The sequence below is a fragment of the Megascapheus bottae genome, chromosome 12 (genome assembly GCF_031878675.1).
Source record: "Megascapheus bottae isolate mThoBot1 chromosome 12, mThoBot2.hap1, whole genome shotgun sequence".
NCBI classification, from domain to species: domain Eukaryota; kingdom Metazoa; phylum Chordata; class Mammalia; order Rodentia; family Geomyidae; genus Megascapheus; species Megascapheus bottae.
Genome location: NC_143520.1, coordinates 44,414,892 through 44,439,789, shown reverse-complemented (window position 1 = coordinate 44,439,789; position 24,898 = coordinate 44,414,892). Strand labels below are relative to the sequence as shown.

General features: G+C 36.3%; 1 long non-coding RNA gene across 1 annotated transcript; it reads left to right on the top strand.

Annotated features, from left to right (window-relative positions):
- Nucleotides 1-1,174: 1,174 nt before the first annotated feature.
- LOC150056479 (uncharacterized) lies at nucleotides 1,175-19,346 on the top strand. The gene is made up of 3 exons (XR_016537226.1): nucleotides 1,175-1,333; nucleotides 13,371-13,428; nucleotides 19,114-19,346. It is a non-coding gene; the product is annotated as an uncharacterized LOC150056479 (long non-coding RNA).
- The last annotated feature ends 5,552 nt before the right edge of the window (nucleotides 19,347-24,898 follow it).

Here is a 24,898-nt window from a genome sequence, read left to right as displayed (position 1 = left end):
TTCATTACCATCAATAGAAGATAGAACTAACTGAATGAGGATGTTTTACTGACTTGATTGTTTCAACATCTGAATTTTCCTGTTGGACTGAATATTCACTAACTGAATGACTAGAAATCTCTCTCCATTCTCAGCTTTAAAAGAGTGATGAGTACTGGACAAAATAATGAATTTTCTATAGCTCCCTCCCAGAAATGGACTGAGGAACTCCTCTTCCTGAACTCAATTTGGAAACATTTGGAAAACCTTATGTCAGTGTAAAGAATACTAAAAAAAGTGATATTCCAAGAAAATTGTAAATAAGTAACTTACTTATAAAACATAATTTTAAACTTGTTTATAGGATAATTTTAATTCCCTTAGCCTTTCCTTTCCATGGTCAGGGCCTAAGAAAACCTTTCAATATAATCTTTCCTGGCTCTGCTATTTGGATAATATTATATGTCTCCCTTCCTTACATGTTCTTTTAAGATAAATGAAATAAATTGTATCTCATTTTCTCAAGTGATATTGGCTCCTAATTTATACTTACGCATTTTAAGAAGAGGAGAGCTAAGGTATATAGATGTTAAGTAACTTGCCAGGAGAAATTCAGAACTGGAAACGTTTTTCTTCATTTTATTTTTTATTATCAAGGTAATGCATAGAGGGGTTACAGTTACATACACCAGATAGTAGGTGCATTCCGTCTCACACATTGACACCCCTTCTTATGTTTTTATCCCCATTTCTCTCCCCTAACCCCTTCCAATCATCTTGTTTCCCCCCTTTCCTTTCCTATTTCAAATAAGCAAACTTTTTTGGTTTTCCTCATTTGTAATAATTAGTACACATCTAGGACTCTCCTAGCAGAGGATTACAATAGTGCAAAACCTAGATACATAAGGTCATATAAGATGAGACTAAATGAAAGGGTCTCCAGGATATGGAAACAAGAGCTTTCTCTTGAGTGATTGTTTTTCTTAATGTACTATGTTATTTTTCTTCTCTTTTGTTGCCCTTTGGTAAATCTCATTTTGTTACTCTGTCTGACCTTGTTACCTGGTATACTGTATATATGTTTATTTGTTTATTTGAAATAGAACTGGAATCTTACAAAGCCTGGCTGCTGCTCATTGGACATTCTCAACATTCCACTGTTCTGTTCATGGTGACACTTCAGGCTCCAGTTTGTCTCTAAGATCATCACGTGGTACTGCATGTAGACAGTACCTTCTATCAAGACAATATGTGTTTGTTATTATAGGCTTACAATTTACAACTCATGCAGTGACCGGGATGTTTGGGAGAAAGGCTGATGAGTAGAAGCAGTCACCAGCCAAGGACTTTAGAGGTAAAGTTCATGAGTGGGTGATGTCGAATAATGGGTCTAGAGGAAGGATAGCCCAGCTATCAGACTTGCTCATTCAGTCATGCTTCTCTGCATTCGCAAAAGTGTGCTTTCAAATACTGCCAGAACAAGGGGAAGGATCTATTCAAATATTCTCATTGAAAAGGATAAAAACTTGCACATAGCCAAATTAAAAATTAAAATTGACGTCATTCCAAATGTTTAATTCAGAAATAGCAAGAACTCCTTTGGAAGCTGTCAGCTTTGACAGCAACATCTTTTGTTTATAAGAATACATCAGTAAGGCCCTTGATACTTTTCAAAGCATCCTCTCATTAAATCTGCAAGATAAGTAGAGCAGGCCCTGGAAAGAATTATAGAATGAATGCATAGCCCTGTAAGAGGCAATGAAGTACAACTTTTTCACTTATATGCATGAGGAATTTGTAGCCCGGCAGGAAGCACTGAATGCTAATGCAGCCATGATGGAATAGGTTTTGCTGTATAACACATATGTCCCCACACTACAGGCACTTATCCCTTGAATATTGTTCTCGTGCCCACAAACTTTGTTTTAACCTACATAGTTTTTCAGGGCATCTCTCTTCTAAGACATAACTCTATCAAACTTGTATGTGCCATAAAGTTCTTTCAACATCCCAACTGTGCCTTTCATAATCACTAGAATGGGATGAAGAATGTTGATAAATTAGCAGAGCTCATGGCTGCTTCTCAGAAATGATGTAACTGTGTTCAGAAAGTGGGTTATGACTAGCCATGTAGCTCTAAGAAACACGGTTTTTCTCTTTTCCAGTTTATTGACTTGTACATGGCCTCTTGGAACTTTTTAAAGAGTTCAATAAACTTGAGTCCATTAATGAGTAGGGTTATTACAGTGATTTCGTGTTTCCTACCATTTCCTTGATTTTCTGTATTTTGTTTTTTCCTCTTCCTGTGTTTACTAAATGGATCTCCTAGTGATTTTTGCTTGATGTGTTTCTTTGATCTTGATTGTTTTCTTCAGATCATAGTCTTCCCTTTAGAATCCTTTGTAATGTTGTTTTGGTGATCATGAATTCCTTTAATTTTTGTTTGTCATGGAAGATTTTGGCTTCGCCATGTATGGAAATGATAACTTTGCTGTGTAGATCAACTTGGGTTGGCAGCTGTTGCTCTTCAGTGCTCAATTATGCAATTCTAGGTTCTCCTTATGTTGAGGATTTGTGTAGAGAAATCTGCAGTGATTTTGATTTTCTTTCCATTGTAATATAGCCCCTTCTTTAATTTTGCTGCATTTAAAATCAGTTTTGTTATTCATGTCCATTTTTTTACTATAATGTATCTAGAAGTGTTTAATTGTAGACTCATTTTAATGAACTGTGACATTGTCCAGTACAACTTTCTATCATGAAGGAAACAATATTTATCTGTCTAATAAAGTTTTTTCTAGCCTCTTGGGGCTCTTGGGCATTTAAAATGTGGCTAGAGCTAACCATATATTTTTAAAATATTTTTAATGTAAAGGTAATAAGTAGCCACACGTGGCTACTGTCTACAAGGTAGGACTCCAGGTGTATATCATATACATAGCAAATATCACAGCCAGAATTAATATCTGAAAACCACTGGCTTTCACAGTGAAATGGGTTCCATATGAGGAGGTTTGAGGTGGCAGTATATTCTAGGACTTTCCAAAAGCAGGGAAACAACTTATTTTCTCAAGTTTCATTTCTGTGTTTTAGTAGAGTAATGAATATCCAAATATCAAAACTTCAGTGGAAAACAATAGCAATGACCTCTTCTACTATGTCTCCTCAGAAATGTTGAGATAGTTTTCCCAGACTGTCGAAGACAGAATCAGAAATGTAAATAATGAAAACTTCTAGTTATTTGCTGAATGAAAAATTTGTTTTGTTTTGTTTTACTTGTTTGTGTGCATTTGCCTTTTTCCGTATATTTTTATTGTAATTAAGAGAAGGGTTGCATTATATTCACCAAATAGAAGTTGCATTACTTCACATACATTGATACCTTTTATCATGTCTTTGTCCCCATTTCCTTCTCCCCACCCCGGCCCCTCATCTTGTTTTCCCCCTTCCCTATCCGATTTCAAATAACCAAATACGCATAAAACACAATCAGTATTTCACCTTTTTATCCATTTGCCATTTATTTTACTTTGTTGGTTGGGAGGCTTGAACTCAGAGCTCTTTTTACTCAAGGCTAACATTCTACCACTTTAAATCACAGTGCCACTTCTGTGTTAGTTGGAGGTCAGAGTCTCATGGACTTTCCTAGATGGGCTGGCCATGATCCTTAGAACTCACTCTCCTGAGTTGCTCTGACTGCAGGTATGAGCCACCAGCACCAGGAAGGAACTATAAATTTTAGATTCCACCATTGTATTCATTTCTATTTTCTTTGTATCTAAAAATTATCACATTGTATGAGTGTTGCCATTTATTTAATAACACCTCAGGAAATGAGTGGTAATTAGGCAAGTATTGTTTCATTAGGTAATGGATAAGAACCATTATTCCATTGGCTGTAACTTTTACTCTCAGTAGTAACATTTTAGTGTATAAAACTCCTGCACATCACAGGGCATGGTGGCTCATACCTGTAATCCTAGCTACTCAAGAGGCTGAGATCTGAAGCTCAAGGTTCAAACCCAGCCTAGGCACAAAAGGACTTGGGACTCTTATCTCCAATTAACCTCTAGAAAATGGGAAGTGAGGCTTGGCTCTAGGGTAGGACAGTAGCCTTGGGCTGAAGAGCTCAGAACCAATGCCCAGGCCTAAGGGTAGGGTACTAGCCTTACAATGCTCAGGCTGAGTTCAAGCTCCCCCACCAGAAGAAGAAGAAGACGAAGAAGAAGGAGAAGGAGGAAGGAGGAAGGAGGAAGGAGGAAGAGGAGGAGGAGGAGGAGGAGGAGGAGGAGGAGGAGGAGGAGGAGGAGGAGGAGGAGGAAGAAGAAGAAGAAGAAGAAGAAGAAGAAGAAGAAGAAGAGAGAAGAAGAAGAAGAAGAAGAAGAAGAAGAAGAAGAAGAAGAAGAAGAAGAAGAAGAAGAAGAAGAAGAAGAAGAAGAAGAAAGAAAAACTTCTCCACACATCATGATCTAACACAAACCAACCGCACTAACCTAGACCTCTGATTCTTGAGTTTTTGTTCTTTTCTGAAGGAATAGTATGTAAAGCTGTGGTGATTTATCTTCATTTTTCTCTTTGTTCAAATTCATTTTAAGCAAAGTTAAACGTATAGATGATTCAGCTAGCATTTTGTTGAAAAAAATGAATTATAACATTTCTAAAACACCACCATCAAGTTACTTTTGACAAACTTTCTGCATCTAAATAATGCTCCATTATGACTCATGAAACAATATTGAGATGGTCTGATAATCGGCAGACCTCTTCTGAAAGATCAGTCACTTTCTACTGGCATTAATGGCTTTTCCTGGCATGGGGCATGCTGCCTTCTCTGAACATTGTCAGTTATGTTGCAAAGTAGTCTCCTAACAAAGCTTTTTACAAGAAATTTTAGGGTAGTTTACACTGGCTTTACTATGTTAAGTATAACTGTTTGCAGTCTGATCAAGAGAATAAAGCACATTGAATGTTGGATGAATAGTAGGTTTACAGATTACTGAGACAGACATAGTCAATCACGACAATCACAATCGTTTCCTCTGGATTTCAATCGTGCATTGTTTAAAAAACTTGGTGTGTGATGTACTTGAAGGAATATGATACCTGTGTTATTTTAGGCAAGTGCCTTCAATATATTGGATATCCTATAAAATGGAGTTTATGATGCTTATTACTATATTCCTCAACTACTGCCTCTTTACACTTCTAAAATATGATTTGGGAGACCTTATTATGAATTATTCAGTGAACCTATTATCTTTTGAATAAGGAAGACAAATTAGAGACATGATCAAGATCATAATTTTGCATTTATATAGTAACATTCAAAAAGTATCAGAAAATTCACAAATGACTTTGTATTGGAGCTTTATTCATCTAAGTGAAACTTCGTGTGTGGAGTGTGGTATATTGCTCAGTTCTGCCGGGTGAGGATGAAACACCAAGGTTCTGACCATGGTTTTGAAATCCAGATGTAGAAGGTAAGACAAGCAATGACTCTAAGTCTGGTGGATGCAATGCACACTCGAAATCTTGTCTTTATATACGGAAGTTCACTGCTATATCAAAAATACCGATAAACCTTCAGCAAGTTGTACAGGACCATAAACATTGTTTCAGGTTAAAAAAAAAAGAAAAAGGACACTATGATATGAAATTCTAAGAAAGCTATATATGACTCCAATTTATTTTCTTAAATATTTGAATGAAATGAATCAATTGAATGAAATGAATACTCTCTTAATTAGAGCAGTGTTTCATTTATGTTTCTATCATTTATCTACCTAATATCTATTTAATTATCTTTCTGTGAACTGTCTTACTGTCTCCACACACACACATATACATATATATACATATATATGTATATATATATATATATATATATATATATATATATATATATATTGGGTTTCATGGGCTTGAACTTGGACTGGGAATTGTCCCTGAGCTCTTCAGCTCAACGGCACTACCCTACCCTTGAGCCAAGCCCCACTTCCCATTTTCTAGAGGTTAATTGGAGATAAGAGTCTCTGGTCCTTTTTGTGTCTGGGCTGGCTTTGAACCTTGATCCTCAGATCTCAGCCTCTGGAGTAACTAGGATTACAGCGTGAGCCACCATATCCGGCAACCTATATATTTTTGAGCCAAGGTTTGTAGTCCCATCTGAGCTTAAACTGATGATTATAGACACCACTCTAATTTGACAGTATGGAACAAAAAAAGAACATGAGTTCCTTTCTGAATCCCTTCCCTGTCTCCCAGTATGTTGTCCTGTACTACCATAGGATGGACAACAAGAATCACACAATCTGTCCTGTTTGTGTGCCTGTAGGTTTCACAGCAGCTAGGACTGTGCACAAAATGAGCCTCTATCCTTTATAAATTATCTGGGTTCAGATTTGTTAAAGCATCAAAAATATTGTCTAGGACTACATAAATTGCCTTATTTTGGAAAAAAAAACATAAGAAAATGGTTTTTCATTAGCGATTATGCTAATATTAACACTGTTTCAATGATGTGCCTCAAACCAGTATGAAAATCAGAAATCTTGGCCGAGTACCTCTGGTTCAAGTCTGTAATTCTAACCACTCAGGAGGCATATAATGTGACAATTGTGGTTTGAAGTCAGCCTAGGCAAGAACTTCCTGAGTGTCTTATCGCCAAAAAGCTGGAAGTGTAAGTGTTAATCAGATGGTAGAGCACTTGCCCTTAGTGAGAAAGGTAAAGAATAGTGCCTAGGTTCTGATTTCCAGCCCCAGTACCAGAACATCTCCCCCCCACACACACCCCACCACCACCACCATCAACATCACCATAATCAGCAACAAAATCTGACGTTCATACCACTTACTTAGTAGCCTGTTAGTATCTTGAATAGTTTTCTACTTTTAAATTTTTTCTATGTAAATTCCTTAAAACAGAATACTCTTCATATTTTTTTCTGAATACTGGGTACCTAATGATATAGGTGGAGATTTTGTCATTTATAAATACCTCTTAGTCAATATATCAATATAAATATAATCAGTATAAATCTCACTTTTATGTGTTTGTGAGTGAGATGATAATATTTGTATGTGTCTATGCTATACTTCTTAGAATCAGAATAAAGTAATTTACTATGTTAACAGTTATCATTAGGCAAAGTGCTGTGGCTCATGCCTTCAATCCTAGCTACTCAGGAGCTGCATTAAGGATTGCTACTAGAAGTCAACCCAGGTAGGAAAGATAAGATTCTTTTGTATAAAGTTTGTTTTTTGTGATTTTGCTATTATTTTATTGTTATTGTATAATTATCTCCACATAACCACTTTAAACCAGGAAATAGAGCTGTGTCTCCAAGTGCTAAAACACTAAATTGGAGCACAAAACCCATGAACAGCACTCAAGCCTTGTGTTCAAGCCCTACAATTGACCCAAATCAAAAAGGAATTTAATTAGGCACATTTTTGTTAACATGAGTTAATAATTAAACTTTATTTGAAATTTTAACATGGACAATTTTATTACTGAGAGATTCAATACAAAGGTACTGGTAACCAAATCTTAATACTTTTTAGATTACTTCTGGATAAAATTCTTAAAAAATTCTTGGAATCAGAATGAAATTTTCATCTTTCACGAAAAATTCAGTTATTTCAAAGAAACTTTCTTACAAATGCCAATATTACTGTGTCTTCATTTAACTGAGGGAAATGGTCCTCTCCTATTCGAACCTCTTCAAGGAACAAGGCATGAGATTTCTCCCATTGTTAATCTGGCCATTGTGCAAAACAAAGTTGGGAAAGTTTATTTATATGAATTGTCCAGTGGGGAAACAATTTTTCAATTGTTATGTTTATTTTGGTGATAGCCCTTGGGATCCTTTCATATACTTCAAGACAGGGAACTATTGATTGTCCTGTGTATGCAAACACATATACATATACACATGCTGTATAGATTACATTTTGTTTATATAAATATATAAAACATATTTTATCTGTTTTATATTAAATAAGAATATGGTTCTTTTTCTCAGGAGCTAATATAGATAGAAGCAGGAAGATACACACTATTTATTTTTTATTTTAATTTTATTTTCAAGGTGATAAACAGAGTTTCCAGTTACATACATAAAGTAATAAGAGTGCATTTATTATCAAAAATTGTTATTCTTCATTTTTCTCCCATTTTCCCTCCTCAATGCCCCCTCCTAAGGTATAAATTTTATTTCCAACATATTCTCTTGTGAGTATTGCTGTTACTATCCATCAATTTAAAATTAAATTATGAATGCCTTCTCTCTACAGATATGGTTCTTACTATCGAATTTATCAATAACTGCTTTTACCTTATTGAGAGCAACAGTCTTTTTTGGTAGATTTTTTCTTTTTTCTCTTACTCAGTCCTCCACATGATCCCTCATATTTTACATGACATGAGAAAGTTTTTCAGATATCATTTTACTTTATTAGTTCATTTTTGCAACAAGAAGCACAGATTCACTCAAATGAATCAGAAAAGCTAAAGATGTAGTATAATTTAGGACTCATTGAAAATTTTTTCCAATATCACCAGGAAAGGAATCAAACCCAAGCTATGAAGTTTCGAGAAAACACGAAACCTTATGAGAACTTTCCAGGGTGAAGCAATGCCATCATTGTTTCTCTCTTCAGGGTGTTAGGCTGATCACCACTCAACCTCTGACCCATCAGCCTGCTCTCTCACATCCCTCAGGGATGCATTCTACGTACTTCTTTTTTTCCATATATTTTTATTGTAATAGAAGGGTTACATTATATTCACCAGACAGAAGGTGCATTACTTCACAAACATTGATACCCTTTTTTCATGTCTTGGTCCCCATTTTCTCCCCCCAGCCCGCCCCTCATCTTGTTTTCCTCCCTCCCTATCCAACTTCAAATAACCAAATATTCATATACCCAATATATCAGATAACAAAGTGAAATACTATAACAATATGAATAACTAAGGGACAACAAAAGGGATGAGAGACAACAATCACTCATTATATGGCTTTTGTTTCTTTATCCTGAGGGTCCTTTCATTTAGAGTCATACAATATGGCCTTATGTATCTAGGTTTTGTTCTATTGTAAATTTCTGCTAATAGAGCCCAAGGTTTCTACTGATTATGACAAATGAGGGAAACCATTGAGCCTATGATCCTTTGAGTCTGGCTTACTTAACTTAATATGATTTTTTTCTATGTCTATCCATTTCCTTACAAATAGGGTGATGTCGTTCTTCCTGACAGCAGCATAGAATTCCATTGTGTATAAATACCACATCCTGTTGATCCACTCATCAACTGAGGGGCAGCTGGGTTGCCATGGTAAGTAGTGCTGCAATTAACATCGTTGTGCTAGTGGATTTGGTATGTCCTTGTTTCTGGACGGTTGGGTAAATGCCAAGTACTGGAATTGCTGGGTCATAGGGGAGCTCTATGATTTCTCTTTTGAGGAACTGCTACACTGCTTTTCTATATACTTCTTTTGGTGCCTTTCACAGAAGTCAAAGGCCCATCTTATCATTTATCAACTCTGACTAGTATTTCAGGGACAAAATACCTACATCTGATTTCTCTGTTTCTTAGGTATGTGTAGAGCTATGACATAAATCTTTGGCATTAATTTTAGTGCTTTCAAAACTGGAGTATTGTGATCCTGCAAGCAACATGGCTGCCACCCATACAATTATTTATGACGAGTAATCTCCTAGGAGGCCCTCAAACCTAATCTCTCTCTCTCTCTCTCTCTCTCTCTCTCTCTCTCTCTCTCTCTCTCTCTCTCTCTCTCTCTCTCTCTCTCTCTCTCTCTCTCTCTCTCTCTCTCTGCCTCTCTCTCCCTCTCTCTGCCTCTCTCTCTCCCTCTCTCTCTCTCTCCCTCTCCCTCTCTCTCTCTGTCTCTGTCTCTCTCTGTCTCTCTCTCTTACTCTGTCTCTCTCTCTCACACACACAGACACACAGACATACACACACACACACACACACACACACACACACACACACACACAAACACACACACAGCAACCTATGAGCCAGTAGCATATTGGGTGGTGCCAATAGTGTGAATTCAGAGCCTGAACATTCATTGTTCCTTAACTTTTTTGCTTGAGGCCATCACTTTGCTACTTGAGTTACAATACAATTCATCTTCTGGCATTTTGAGTTAATTGGATGTAAGAGTTGCAAAGTTTTCCTTCTGAAATTAATTTTTTGAAATGCAGTCCTCAGATCTCAACTTCCTGAGTACCAAAGATTACAGAAGAGAGCCATTCACATGGAATTGAAACCTTGTTGCTGCTTTTTGTTTGCTTTTTGCTTTTTTGTTGTTGCTGCCAGATCAAGGGCTTGCACTCAAGAATTTGAGATGCTGAACTTTTTTGTTTAATACTGGTGCTCTGCCTTTAGAGCTACAACTTCACTTATACATGTTTTGTGGTTAATTGGAGATAAATCTCACAGATTTTCCTACCTTTATCTTTGATGCAGAAAATTCATTTATAAGAATTTGTTGTATGAAATCGAGCAGCAGTTCAAGAACTGCAATTCAATTCATTGAAAAATTTGGTTGTGAAAATAAAAGTTTGAAAAATTTTAAAGTACATAACTGAATATTTTTGGACTGTAACCACACAAGTATGCTATGCAGATTAGGAAATTATATTATTTTAAAAAATAAGTGACACATAAAATCTCTGTTGTTTATCTTAATGACCGCAAGAAATGGAAACATGAGTTGGATGTGTGGAGTGTGTGTGTGTGTTGTTGATGTTTCTTTCTTACCCGCCCCCATTCACTGCTTTTGATTTCTGCACTTTTTGCCTTGTATGTAAGTTTCTCTAAATGGGGGAAGGGAAGAGGAAGTCCCAAAATGGTAAGACAAATGTGAACTAATTCAGCAGTGATACTAGATACTGTGTTGAAAATGAACTATGCAACTTGAGAGTGGGGATGGAAAACAATTGGGGAAAACAGGGTCGGGGTAATACTATTCAAAAATAAATGTATTCATTGCCTAACCTATGAAACTGTAACCTCTCTTTATTTATACAATAAAATAAAGGAATAAAAACCTCAATGACATGTTAACTGATCAATGTAAATTTACATATTTTTAAATTTTTTACAAACGTATTTTTCAAAAAGAAATAATTATGATAATATATAAAATATTAGATATTCTTAGTAGGTACAATAGTAACTGAAAGATGACTTCCAAATATTTCAAAAACTATAATAAATATAACATTAGTTATATTTATATCATTATTATATGATTAACAAATTGATAAATATAATACATTCTGTCATACTAGCATTCTATTATTATAAGAAGTGATGGATATCAGATGCCCCAATTGTTCATCTTTTAGTCCACCTGTCCTTGAGAACACTTACGAAGCTAACAGCAATGATCACATATCTTTTTTTAATTTTTAAATTTTTATTGTCAGGGTAATGTATAGAGGGGTTACAGTTACATTCACCAGGTAGTAGGTGCATTCCTTCTCACTCACTGACACTCCTTCTCATGTTTTTGTCCTTGTGTCCCTCCCCCCATCCACTCCCAATCATCTTGTTTTATCCCTTTCCCTTTCTTATAAAAAAAAAAAACGTGTTTACAACATGCCAGGTAACAAAGTCAGATACAGTAACAATATGAGATTAACCAAAGGACAACAGAAGAGAAAAGAAATTCTTTAATCAGAGTTCTACTTCTAGGTAGGAGTCCTTCCTCTACCTCACATTTCATGTGCAACTCGAGATGTATGTCATTTGTGCCATTTTCCCATCTATACTTTCTCATTTTAAAAATAGAAAAATAAACCATCTGCTATGTTTTATAAAGAAAAAGGTCTAAGAAAATACACACTAGTATCAGGTAACAGTAGCCAGTCAATAAACAGATGATAAGCAAAATTTGATATTCTTCATATTTAATAGAATAATTTTGAAAGAAAATATTTTGCATGCTTTGGAAAACCTGTCTTCTGTATATGGAGTGAATAGTCAAATAACAACATCTTACTGCTTGATTTTTCTGCACCTAAAATAATTTCATTTAAAACATAAAGAAAAACCATATGTATCTCCTTAAACTTGCATTTTTTATTGGTACAATCTCCCATACTTGTTTGTGAACACTATACCAAAATTGTTTCAGAGTAAAGTTGATTCAGTTTTGTTCTCTTGTTAATAAACTGTGAATAACACTTGCTTTGGGCCAAGTACCTGTTATTCTAAGCACTTTGAGGAAATGATTTCATTAAGCCATTATAATAATCGTATGTGCTACTTCTTGGGAATCTGAGACACAGATGACTCACTCATGATCATATACTTTTAAGGAACAACTTGAGAGAGCCCAGATTGGATTCTGAGCTTCTAGTCTCAAGCTCCCAATTTTCTTGCATCTTCAACAGTATTCACTGGTATTTCTGCATAATAATTATTAGCACTGATTTTTGTTCAAAAGCCTTTCATTTTGACATTTCCATATATGCATACAAAATATCTTGATCAGATTGAGCCTTTCCATCTCTCTCAGTTTTTCCCACCTGTCTCCACCCATAAGTTGTATAGTCTCAGAAGAAGCAAGAATGGTCAATAGATATATGAAATGTTCATCTCTAGCCGTAAAATAAATGCAAATCAAAACAACATTGAGATTCCACTTCACCCCAATTAGAATGGCCATTAGTAAAAAAAAACTAACAATACCAAATGCTGGTGGGGATGTGGCCAAAAGGGACTGTTACTACACTGTCAGTGGAAATATAAACTTATTCATCAACTCTGGGGGTTCCTCAAAAGACCAAACATAGAACTTCATGACCCAGAAATCCCACTCCTGGACAAGAGAACACAAATAAAGCCACATTAAAACTATAAGTACAATCATATTCATTGCAGTATTGTTTACCAAATTCAAGATATAGAATCAACTGGAATGCCCCTCAGTGGATGAATGGATCGAGTGGCATGTATACAGTAACTATATTTTGAATTTGGTCCATAATCCTTGGTTTTTGTTGACTTCTGCTCCATATCATGGCTATTGGAAGAACACTTTTTCTTTCTTTATTTTATATTTACTTACCAATTCTAGGGCTTGAAGTCAGTCCTCAACATTGTTTGGCAGGCACTATACTACTTGAGTAACAACTCTTGTCTGGATTTTTGCTGGATTTTTAGAGATAAAGTGACACAAATTTTCTGTTCAGGCTGGCCTTGAACCTCACTCCTCTATACCTCAGCTTTCAGAATAGGTATGAGCTATTTCCATCCAACTAATACTAATTGTTAAAATTCTAAGTAGGTAACAGTAAGTATGTTGCAGGGAGATAAAATAAGTGTATTGATTACAACTTCTCCATTACAGGAAAAACTCAAAAGAGCATGACTTCTTGAAAACAAAGATCTGGTTGGGAAATGCTGAGGTAACTTTGTGGTATTCTTTAAATTTCTTTTTGTGTATGAGATTCTTCCTTAATCACAACCTCTTCCCAAATTCCCTTTAAAATTCTCATTCTAACACTTGGTACACTTGAACACTTGAACACTTGGTAAGTAAGAATTTCTGGTGAAAGATCTGAACTCTAGACATCCATTTGCAAAGAGGAAGTCAAGAGAAAAGAGATTTTATTAGGTCCAATGTCATAGAATGGCCTGCAATTTAACAATTGTCAGTTTGGATTTTGACTTTATCAATTAACTCTATTTCTTTTCTTGTGACATCCTTTTGGAATCTCAATATTGAAATTAGCCATTTCTTAAGGTCTAGAGGAAATGGATATGGAAAATGTCTTGACTGAAGATATAACAATAAAGGCAGTTATAAAACACTATGCAACAAAATGGCAAGCATATTTACATGATAATTACCTACTTACATCTGTCTACCTTCAAGAGATATTATATTAGTGCCCAACTATAAGAATGGAAATCAGTACTCTCATTAAAATAGGGTAAATTCAAGGCAGGGCAGTGCTTCCACAGGTTATTTAGATGTTTACAACTCCCCACACCTCCCCTCCAAAAAAAGAACAAAAAGAAGCAAGTGGAATTTATTCTTTATTTCTCATATATTATTAAAGGCAATAGTTAAATGCACTTACTCTTGTTGTGAAGTTGTAATGGTTAAAACAGTCTTCTTAACTCCATAGTGTGGGACCTATGAGAACTACAAAAGGCTTGCAATACCCAGAAAAACACTAGATGGAGGAGTTCCATCCCCACAACAATACCTCCTCGAAACCACAGACCCAGTGAGGGCCTTGCTATCAATCATATGCCCAATATGACTGTTTTTTTAATTTCCTGTTTTCTAATATTTAACAGTGTTTACAGATAGATGTCTCAAAATATTCAGATCTTCTGAATTTGGAATTTGATTCTAGAACATGCAGCCCTTTCTGGGCCAGATTAGCTGTGTCCTAAGATTCCTGCCCTCTACGTGCACCTTGACTGATTTGTCCAAGGACTTTAGGGACAGTAAGGGAAATTATAGTTTGTGACCTGCAAACTGAGTAATTTTTAAGTAGAATATCTCCAGGAAAAATTAGATTCAGAAACCCAAGATAATTTCCTAGACTTGGACTGGGCACTATACCCTTATCCTCATAGGAGAAAGAAAAATGGATACAGAAATCTAGAAAGGCGGCCATATGAGGATGGAACAAAGCAGAGAATAGAGTTGTATGTCAATAAATTAAACAGCATCTAGAGATTCCAAAAGCCAGGAATGTACTTCTCAATTCATGGAAGCCTCAGTGCTTTTACTTTTCAATTCTGTTTATGATGGAAGGAAACTTGACACATACCTTGATGTTTGAACTCTGGCATTAAGAATGGCAAAAGTATAAAATCATCTTGTTTAAAACAGTTAAATTAATGGTAGATTATTTTTAGCAGTGTTTCAACTAATAGATGATCCCATTATCTCTATTTTCAATTTAGTCCTCCTCAAGGACATTCCTCCCCCAGTCAATGCACTTTTCCAAATAGGCTTACATATGCCTCAGTCAAACTGTGGTTCCCCCTGCATGGATCTAGAATCAAAGCAGATGGCCAGGCATCTACTTCAGTTACTTAGACTTTTTCCTGAGAGTTAAGGTACTCTGAGGACATAGTAGTTTCCTTAGTAAGCTAGTGTCTATGAAGCTTTAACCTAGGGATTTTATGTGGACAACTCCATAAACTATGAAATGTGAGACACTCTCTTTCTCTCAGTGTGGAATATGTATGGAAATACATACAATCATCTTGCTTCCATTAGAATGCTGAGGATAAAACTGACATACGGATTGATGAAAATTACATTGAATACGTACCTTGATCAACCCCCTTTTGAACATACTAGAATTCTATTCATAAATACAATGAAAGTGTGTGTGTTTGTGTGTGTGTGTGTGTGTGTGTGTGTGTGTGTGTGTGTGTTCAAAACTGTATCCAGGTATCGGGCATTTTGAAAGGAAAGGTTGCCAGTAACCATACCAGTATTTGTACTAATTTGGTTTGCTTCCTCATCTGGTGCTCTTCAGCAGTATCTCCAGTATATTTTTTATTTGTTTTCTGGTAATTTTGAAAATGGAATTTCATGATTTTTTCTGACTAGACTAGACTTGAAACACAATTCTCTTGATCTCAGACTCTTGGTTAGCTGAGATTATGTACATTAACACACAGATAAATTATTGCATTATAATTTTTGAAATTTAGTTTTGGCAATACTAGTGATTCAACTCAGAAAACTGAAATTGGATATGTTATCAAATGTCACTGCACCCACACTGCCAAAATCTAGTCTCCTTTTCCTGTCCTTGTCTCTTTTCTTTTTTTCAGTCTAATTTTAAGAATTATTGTTGTTAAGATTTATGAGTTTGTGCTCCATGGCTTGTTGGGGTTTTTTTTAGAAATTTACACATACCCTGATTTGTGAAATTGCTTTACTTTTTGTGCATTATACATAAATTTTTTCCAGAATTGCACAATGAGCATAGTAAAATACATTATTATTTTTCTTTTTTGCCAATTGATTGATGCTATTAGGGACAAGGAAAGCAAGCCAAGAATGTATCTACAAAATATAAATTAAATTGTTTATAGAAAACAGCAAAGAATAAACATGCCATGTATACATATATATATATATTATGTGTATATTAGATCTTTAGATGTCATCCAATATCATAAGTCAGCTTAAAAGTTACTGAAAGGTAAATTATGTCAGATTAGAATCTGAATTTCTTTATTCTACTGAAAATGTTATGATTCTTCATCTTGTTGCGGAAGAACTAACAACTCACCATTCGATTTCCTATAGTTGTTTAATAGCCATTTGATCATGTCTCTTCATATGAATTCATGGACTAAGTGTAGGCAGGGTTGTTTTCTGGAGAGGTACTTCCTCTCTTCATAACTTGCCACTAGCTGAATTCTGACTGGGTCCCCATAAAGATTTTCCTCTGTGTCTACTTGCTCTTTTGACATCTCTTCATCTTATATGGATACTATTTCTATTGGTTTAGGTCCCCATTGTTACAATTTTATTTAATCTGATTTCCCCAGTAAAGATCCTCTCGCCAAATGTAATAATGTTGAGTTTAGAAATTCAAAATACAGTTGATAACCCCCATCAATAACCCCCATTTTATGAGCTCCATCTCTTTATTTTATAAAGATAATATACACTTGAAATCCCTTATATGCTCCCATACACCCTTATCTTAAAAAGAGTGGATTCCATTTAAAATTTATGTGCAAAGAAAACTAAAGTTGGATCCTTCTATGTCACCCTGCACTAGAATTAACCCCAAATGGATCAAAGACCTGGAGGTAAAAGCTGACACACTGAAAACTTTACAAGAAGGAATAGGAGATACACTAGGCCTCCTTGGCACAGGTCGAAACTTTCTTAATAAGGACCAAGAATCACAGCAAATAAGAGAAAGGCTGGATAAGTGGGACTGCATAAAACTGCAGAGCTTTTGTATGGCAAAGGACATAGCTAGTAAATTAATTAGGAAGCCTACAGAGTGGGAGAAGATCTTCACCAACCATACAACAGACAAAGGCCTCATATCTAAAATATATCAACAGCTCAAAAAATTGAATCATTGGGGCCGGAGTTTGGCCTAGTGGTTAAAGTGCTTGCCTAGCATGCATGAAGACCCGGGTTTAATTCCTCCGTACCACATATATAGAAAAAAAACGGAAGTGGTCCTGAGGCTCAAGTGGTAGAGATCTAGCCTTGAGAAAGTCCAAGGACAGTGCTCAGGCCCTGAGCTCAAGCCCAGGACTGGCAAAAAAAAAAAAATTGAATCATTCCAAAACTAATCCCCAAAGTAACAACCATCCCATTAAAAGATGGGCCAAAGACTTAAAGACAGTCTTCTCTGAAGAAGAAACAAAAATGGCCTATAGACACATGAAGAAATGCTCAACATCTCTGGTCATAAAAGAAAGGCAAATCAAAACAACTCTAAGACTACACCTCACTCCAGTTAGAATGGCCAGGATGAGGAATATGAATAACAACAGATGCTGGAGGGGATGTGGCCAGGAGGGATCATTACTACACTGTTGGTGGGAGTGCAAACTCGTTCAACCACTGTGGAAAACAATATGGCAGTGCCTCAAAAGGCTAAACATAGAGCTCCTCCCCTGTGACCCAGCAATTCCACTACTTGGCATTTACCCAACCATCCAGAAACTAGGGCATACTAAATCCACTACCACAACAATGTTCATTGCAGCATTATTCACTATAGCAAAAATATGGAACCAACCTAGATGTCCCTCAGTTGATGAGTGGATCAACAAGTTGTGGTATTTGTATGCAATAGAATTCTATGCTGCTGTCAGAAAAAAACCACATCGCCCCATTTGTTAGGAAATGGGAAGTCTTAGAAAAAAATCATATTAAGTGAAGTAAGCCAGACTCAAAGGAACTTAGGCTCAATGGTTTCCCTCATTTGTCATAATCTGTAGAAACCTTTGGCTCTACTAGCAGAGACCTGCAACAGAGCAAAACCTTGATAGATAAGGCCATATAGTATGAAGCTAATTGAAAAGACCTCCAGGATGTTGAAACAAACCATACAATGAATGATTGTTGTCCTTAATGTACTATGTTATAGCTCATCTCTTTTGCTGTCCCTTGGTTATCTCATATTGTTACAGTATCTCACTTTGTTATCTGATATATTGGATTTAGTTGTATTTGGTTATTTGAAATTGGATAGGGAAGAGGAGAAAACCAAGATGGGGGGGTGTGGAGGGGAGGGTAATGGGGACCAAGACATGAGAAAGGGTATCAATATATATGAATTAATGTACCTTCTATCTGGCAAATATCATGTAACTCTTTTATTAATTACAATAAAAAAACAAAAACAAAAACAAAAAAATTTATGTGCAAAGAACATTGCCATTTGCCAATCAATAGTAACTTTCCACAAATACTTTTCTCAGAATTAATTTGGCAAGTAATTGAAATTAGACTAAATCCTATCTTGAAGTAACCTATCTCTTGCAATCTACCTCTTTTAGTCATGCATCTCACTATCTACATGCACACTGACCATAGCACCATGAGCTGCTACCACATAGCTCCACTATGGAGAATTTGTGCCTCTGTTTCAGTTCAAGTTTTCCAAGCCTGGAACTGATCATTCTATCTATATCTGCCAGACCAAATCCTCCTCTCACTTTACAACTCAGATTGAGATCTTCTTTCACCTTTAATCTTTCCTAAGCTATTCAAGACACATGAGTCGCTCCTCTCTGATTAGCTATCTCCAAAATGATTTCTTCACTGTGACTCTATTATATTACAACTACAGCTTCTAATCCCATTCCTATCTGTATTTCAGTAATAAGTAGAAATTCCTTTCTCAAATATCTCATTCAGATGTCATTTTAGTCCTAATCCTCATCACACCAAAAAATTGCAAGTATTACCCTTTGTGCCCTAATGGGCCCAGCACTGTGTGGGAATGATACGTGCACATTATAGCAGGCTCCAGCCCCATCCCTTTTAAGGAAATACATTCATGCCTTCACATGCCTTCTTCTGTGCTTACTCCCAGATATTATTTAACAAGCCTGATTTCTCTTCACAGAGTGTGTGTTCAAGTCAATTTTCTTTCTTGGCATTCAAAAAAAAATGAAGATTGAGAACTGAAAATGCTCCTATTAACCCAGCATCTAAGCAAGACCTTTTCTAATTCAAACATTTCTATTTTACAGAAACAGACAAATATCTTTTATTAACAATACTGTCTAGAGAACGTTAGATTCAGGTGTGTATTTATTGTGCCTATAATGCCAGTTACTATTTCCATTTCTCATGGACATCAAGCTAAACTTTGTATGAACTTTAACAATGAATGGAAATTGATTAAAATCACACATGCTTTATTTATTTTTTCCCGAGGATAACTAACACTTTTCTGAAATAACTTGACCTTTTCACTTCCATTCATTTTAATATAAAGGGAAAAACAGAAATCATATTCAAACAAGTATATCAATCCACTGGGGGAAACCTAGAAACAAACTTTTATCTGTGAAAATAAAAAGTAATTTACTGCTTTTATTAAGATGAATTCTAAAATCCCAGTTGCCATCTAATGAATGTTTAGAAACTCTGCAAGTCTATTTGCTATTTTTCTGGAGTGTTAAAATATTTTTAAAACAGTTTGTTTTTCCCAGAAGAGAAACATAGCTCATAAGAAGACAGAGATTTAGATATTCATTTGTTTTTTTTTAGGAAAAAGTCTTTAACATAGAAATTCTATATTAAAAAAAGCATCTCACTCCAACACCCTCTATAGCATTTTGTCAATGTGATTTTTATATACATTTAAATAACTTGCTCTCACTGGAAATGCAATGATGTTACATATACATTTCCAAAACATAGCCTACTGTTAGCTCATTTCTCTGTTAACTTTTACTGTCACCTTTTACCAGACCCACTATCCCCAGTATGGAGGTTTGGGATGTAAATCAGAGACAAAATGAACTCCATGTTTAAGGTATAGGAAGTTGAGAGAGGCTGAATCTCCATTATTAATTCTCTACAATTATTTTCTTTAGATTCATTTCTTTTCTTCCCATCCATGAAGTTTTTATACTGGCACTTCCATACAAAACCTGCTCTAAGGAAGCACAGAAAATCCAGGAGAAATACAATAGTGGTAGGAAGGAGTCTGATTGTTTGGCTCTGGTAAATGCCAGAAGTGGTCCCTATGGCTCCTAGATGAATAGACCATATTTTCAGGGGATAAATATAAGAGGGAATATACAGCCATAAACAGCAAGTGATGAAGCCATCATATGTCTTGAAGTAGCCTTATGGGCAAGGGATTGGGAGCAGATCCATTTGCAGAAAAAGGAAATGGCTTAATCATTTATGATAAAAGCCAAATACTTCAAACTGTATTTTCAGCAACATACCACCTATGACAGGGAAACAGCAATTGCTCCATCCTAAGGATATCTTACAGTAAGTTTACGTAAAGCTAGGTGATATGGGTTAATTATTGATGGTTTTTTGATTCAACTAAAAGACATAAAAACAGAAGTCTGACACCTCTACCAGCATAACATCACATAGTACTTTATAGTAATCTTTAAATAGGTAAAATAATACACTACAAAAATGTTAGTAAAATAATATAAAAATGACATGTGAAATACATAAACCACTAGTACATTCATCCATTACCATCATAATGTATCATGTATCAAATGCAATTGTATACTGTATCTTTTTGTACAAGTTTGAGACTAACACATTGTTTGCAGTGGTTTCCCAACTAACATGTGAGTTATTTTGTGTTGTTACTATAAAAGGCTACTTAGCAGTACTGAGGATAGTCATAATTTTTTGCCAGTCCTGGGCTTGAGCTCGGGGCTTGAGCACTGTCCTTGACTAGGGATCTATCACTTGAGCCTCAGCACCACTTCCGGCTTTTTTCTATGTATGTGGTACCAGGGAATTGAACCTGGATCTTTATGCATGCTAGGCAAGCACTCTACCACTAGGCTAAACTCCCAGCCAGGATAGGGTCAATAATGACCCTAAAGGAATACCATTAGACATATAATACATGAATGCCTAAAACAGCATTATGTATATATTTGTTGTTGCATGTGTATATTAGCTGTTTACATTTGTCTAGATTGATATATGGAAAAGTTAAATAATTAGTCTGGTATGATAAAACAGCATAGATAACAGCTCAGAGAAGTCATGTGTATATGGCTCACCCATGTAAACTTGCTACTTAGGAGATCTGAATATGAGAGTTCAAAGGAAGCCCTGGCAGAAAAATCTACAAGACTATTACCATCGACCAATCTCCACAAAGCCAGAAGTGTAGCTATGGTTAAATTAAGAGATCACCAGTCTTGAGAAGAAAAGCTAAGGGACCAAATGCAGACCCTAAGTTCAAGCCTTAGTATCAGTGCACACATAAGTGCATGTACATGCACACAAATACACACACACACACACACACACACACACACACACACACACAAAAGCAAACAAATAAAATTAAATCTCAGCGAAGAGCACAAGTATTACTTTTTTTTTTGCCAGTCCTGGGCCTGAGACTCAGGGCCTGGGCACTGTCCTTGGGCTTTCTCAAAGCTAGAGCTCTACCACTTGAGTCACAGCTCCATTTCTGACTTTTTTCTATGTATGTGGTACCAAGGAATTGAACCCGAGTCTTCGAGCATGCCAGGCAAGCACTCTACCACTAGGCCAAACTCCTGGACCAAGTATTACTTTTTAAACTAAATTCTTGAGGATACATTGAAGCTACCGTGAACACAGAGGAAACCTTCTAGAATCAAGGTGCTCCTAGGTGAACCAAGAAGATGCTTGAAATAGACTTCACTTACTGAGATTTTCTCTTGATGCTACCTAGTGGCTCATATCATCCTATCCTCCCTGCACAGATTTCCCTTTACATCTTAATCTACCAAAACATTTTACTCATTCAAAATTTGCTCCTATTGTGATGATTCTTTCAACCAAGCTTTTTCCTGGCTATAGTGATGGTTGGCTCATGCAAAAAAAATTCTCATACACCTAGAAAATACAACCAATTCTGGGTGGGATTTTGGCCTACTGGTAGAGTGCTTTCCTAACATGCACGACGACCCAGGTTCGATTCCTCAGTACCACATACATAGAAAAAAGCCAGAAGTGGTGCTGAGGCTCAAGTGGTAGAGCTCTAGCCTTGAGAAAGTCCAAGGACAGTCAAGCCCAGGACTGGCAAAAAAAAAATACAACCAATTCATTCAAGTTCTGGTATAAAACATACACTATATGCTCACATGGGAATGATCCACAAAGAAATCTGTGACCCCATTACATTTCAGTAAAGTTACAGATGACATAGTGAATTCCACAAAGTGCTTCAGTCAATAATCACTAATCCAATTGAGTAAATCAGTCACCTCCTATCCAAAGACATTACTTTAATCTTCTGTTGAATTGCAATTTTAACTTTTCATGTTATTTTCCTAGGCAATCTCAAATGCTAATTCCAATTTATAATCTTATAGTATTTGATACAACAAAGAGATTTGTCATAACATCCTTAGCATTCCAGACAAATAGAATTCTTCATATGTTGTTAGCACTAATTTTTTTCAAGGTTTCTTTAAAAGTTCATTTAGTTAGTACTGGAGCTCTGAAATGAAGGGCTGGCTTATTATGCCCCAAACCCTGGGTTTAATCCCCAGAAATAAGCATCATCTATAGGTTAAAAAAACATAGGAACAGAGACAGAGGGGGGGAATACTTTCAAACAAGTGTTAAGTAAAAGATGATGAATGAGCCTAACATTTGAAGAATATGCTCTCGGCAAATTTAGCTATCTACTTTATCTTTTTTTGTTTTCACTGAAGTATTTTTTATTTTTATTTTTAAATTTGATCTTATTATCAGAGTGATGTATAAAGGGGTTACAGTTATACTTGTAAGGTAGCTATCTACTTTAAAATTCAATTTGCACACATTTAAAATAGTTATTACTCCTATATTACAGAATTCTGTTAGGAGTTAAAACTGTTTTATAATGTAATGTCTATTGTCCACGGGTCCCTAGAGCACCTTGCACATGGTTTCTAACTGATTCTTAAGGATTCCAATCAAAAACCTAAATGCAGCTTTTGCTTTCCTTATCTACAGGTAATAGATTGTGAAGAAAGTACATTTTTCTTGTAAACCAAACAATCCTCAAAAGCAAAATGGCAACAATAATGTAATCTTAAGTTTTTCATTAAGATCAAATGGAATAATGACAGTAGATAGGTTAGTACAGTGCCTGGCATTTCAAAAAGACTAAACCCACGTCAAGTATGGAGCTCATATTCATTATCTTCATTTAGGAACATATCCTGTGAATGCCCAACATTAAATGGATTACATAATTTATTCAAATATCTCTTGGGAACCTACTGCCTTGGGATAAATAAAGGAAGAGTAAGAAAATCTTCTTTGAAATTAATAACATAAGGAAGGAAGGAAGGAAGGAAGGAAGGAAGGAAGGAAGGAAGGAAGGAAGGAAGGAAGGAAGAAGGGAGGGAGGGAGGGAGGGAGAGAGGGAGTGAGGGAGGGAGGGAGGGAGGGAGGGTGTTGGGGTCTGACCTTCATCTCTGAGTCCTGATCCTGGCTCAGTGGCCATGAAAGGACTTTGGCCAGGCATTCGCATACCTCTCTTAAGGCATCTCTGTGTATGTCACTCGATTGAGTGTTTCCCCCCCATCCCCCCGCCCTGCAGCAGCAGCCCAGATCTCGCAGCAGGGCAGGTCTCACAGGCTTTCTTGCACTTGTCCCGCCCACTACCTAAAAGTCCCCCCCAGACCCTTAGTGGTAGCATGGTGGCCCTCTTCCTATTGGCTAGCTTCCCAGTTCCCACCTTCTCTCTCCCTAACAGTATATAACTAATTGCCTGATGCAATAAAGAGAGATCAGCGGGGAGATTTGATGCGCTTTCATGGCTGACTCAGCTCCTGACTTGGTGTAGTTTTTTTCTTCCCAGGTAATTGGGGGAGGGTTGAGTCATTGATACTTACCATCTCACTCAGCTCAGGGGGACTACAGGCTGGCCCTGTGTGTCCCTCCCCATTCCCGTGGTGGTCCACAGTAGCAACAGGAGGGAAGGAAGGAAGGAAAATGGGAGATAGGCAGGGAGGAGGAGGAGGAGGAGGAGGAGGAGGAGGAGGAGGAGGAGGAGGAAGAAGAAGAAGAAGAAGAAGAAGAAGAAGAAGAAGAAGAAGAAGAAGAAGAAGAAGAAGAGAAAAATAATTATACAATAACATAAAACTCTCCTCAACCTCTAGGAGCTCTTAACTGACATTTGACCCCATGAATTGCTATGTGTTCACTGAGCATGGCTTTAGTAAGCCAGTCCAGCAAACATAAAGGTGAAAAGCAAAGGCAGAAATCCTGGGCATAAATTGTTCAATCTCATTAAGGACTGGGCATTCAAACAAAAGCACCAATATAGGAAAGCATGTACTTATTGTCAAGGAACACTTAGGCTACAAGAGAGATGGATCAACTCTGTCCACAAAGAGAGAATGATAAAGCTGAGTTACATGCAAAGGCACTCTCAAAGATGAAGTGAGGGTTTCCCTGGCAGAAGAGGAAGCAGAAGCAGGCAGGCAGATCAAAAAGCCAGCATGAAATGGTCCAGTATGAAAAGAAGAGCAGGACTGAGTTTTGGCTTAGTCTTGTGCTATAAATTGGGAAATCCCAGAAGAGAAGGTTATCTAAGAATTTCATGTAGATGTCAAAGATCCTTGGCATTTTGAGATGAGAAATATTTTTCACTTTCTGGAAAATATTTTACTTACTTGATCCTTAGGATAAGATGCATA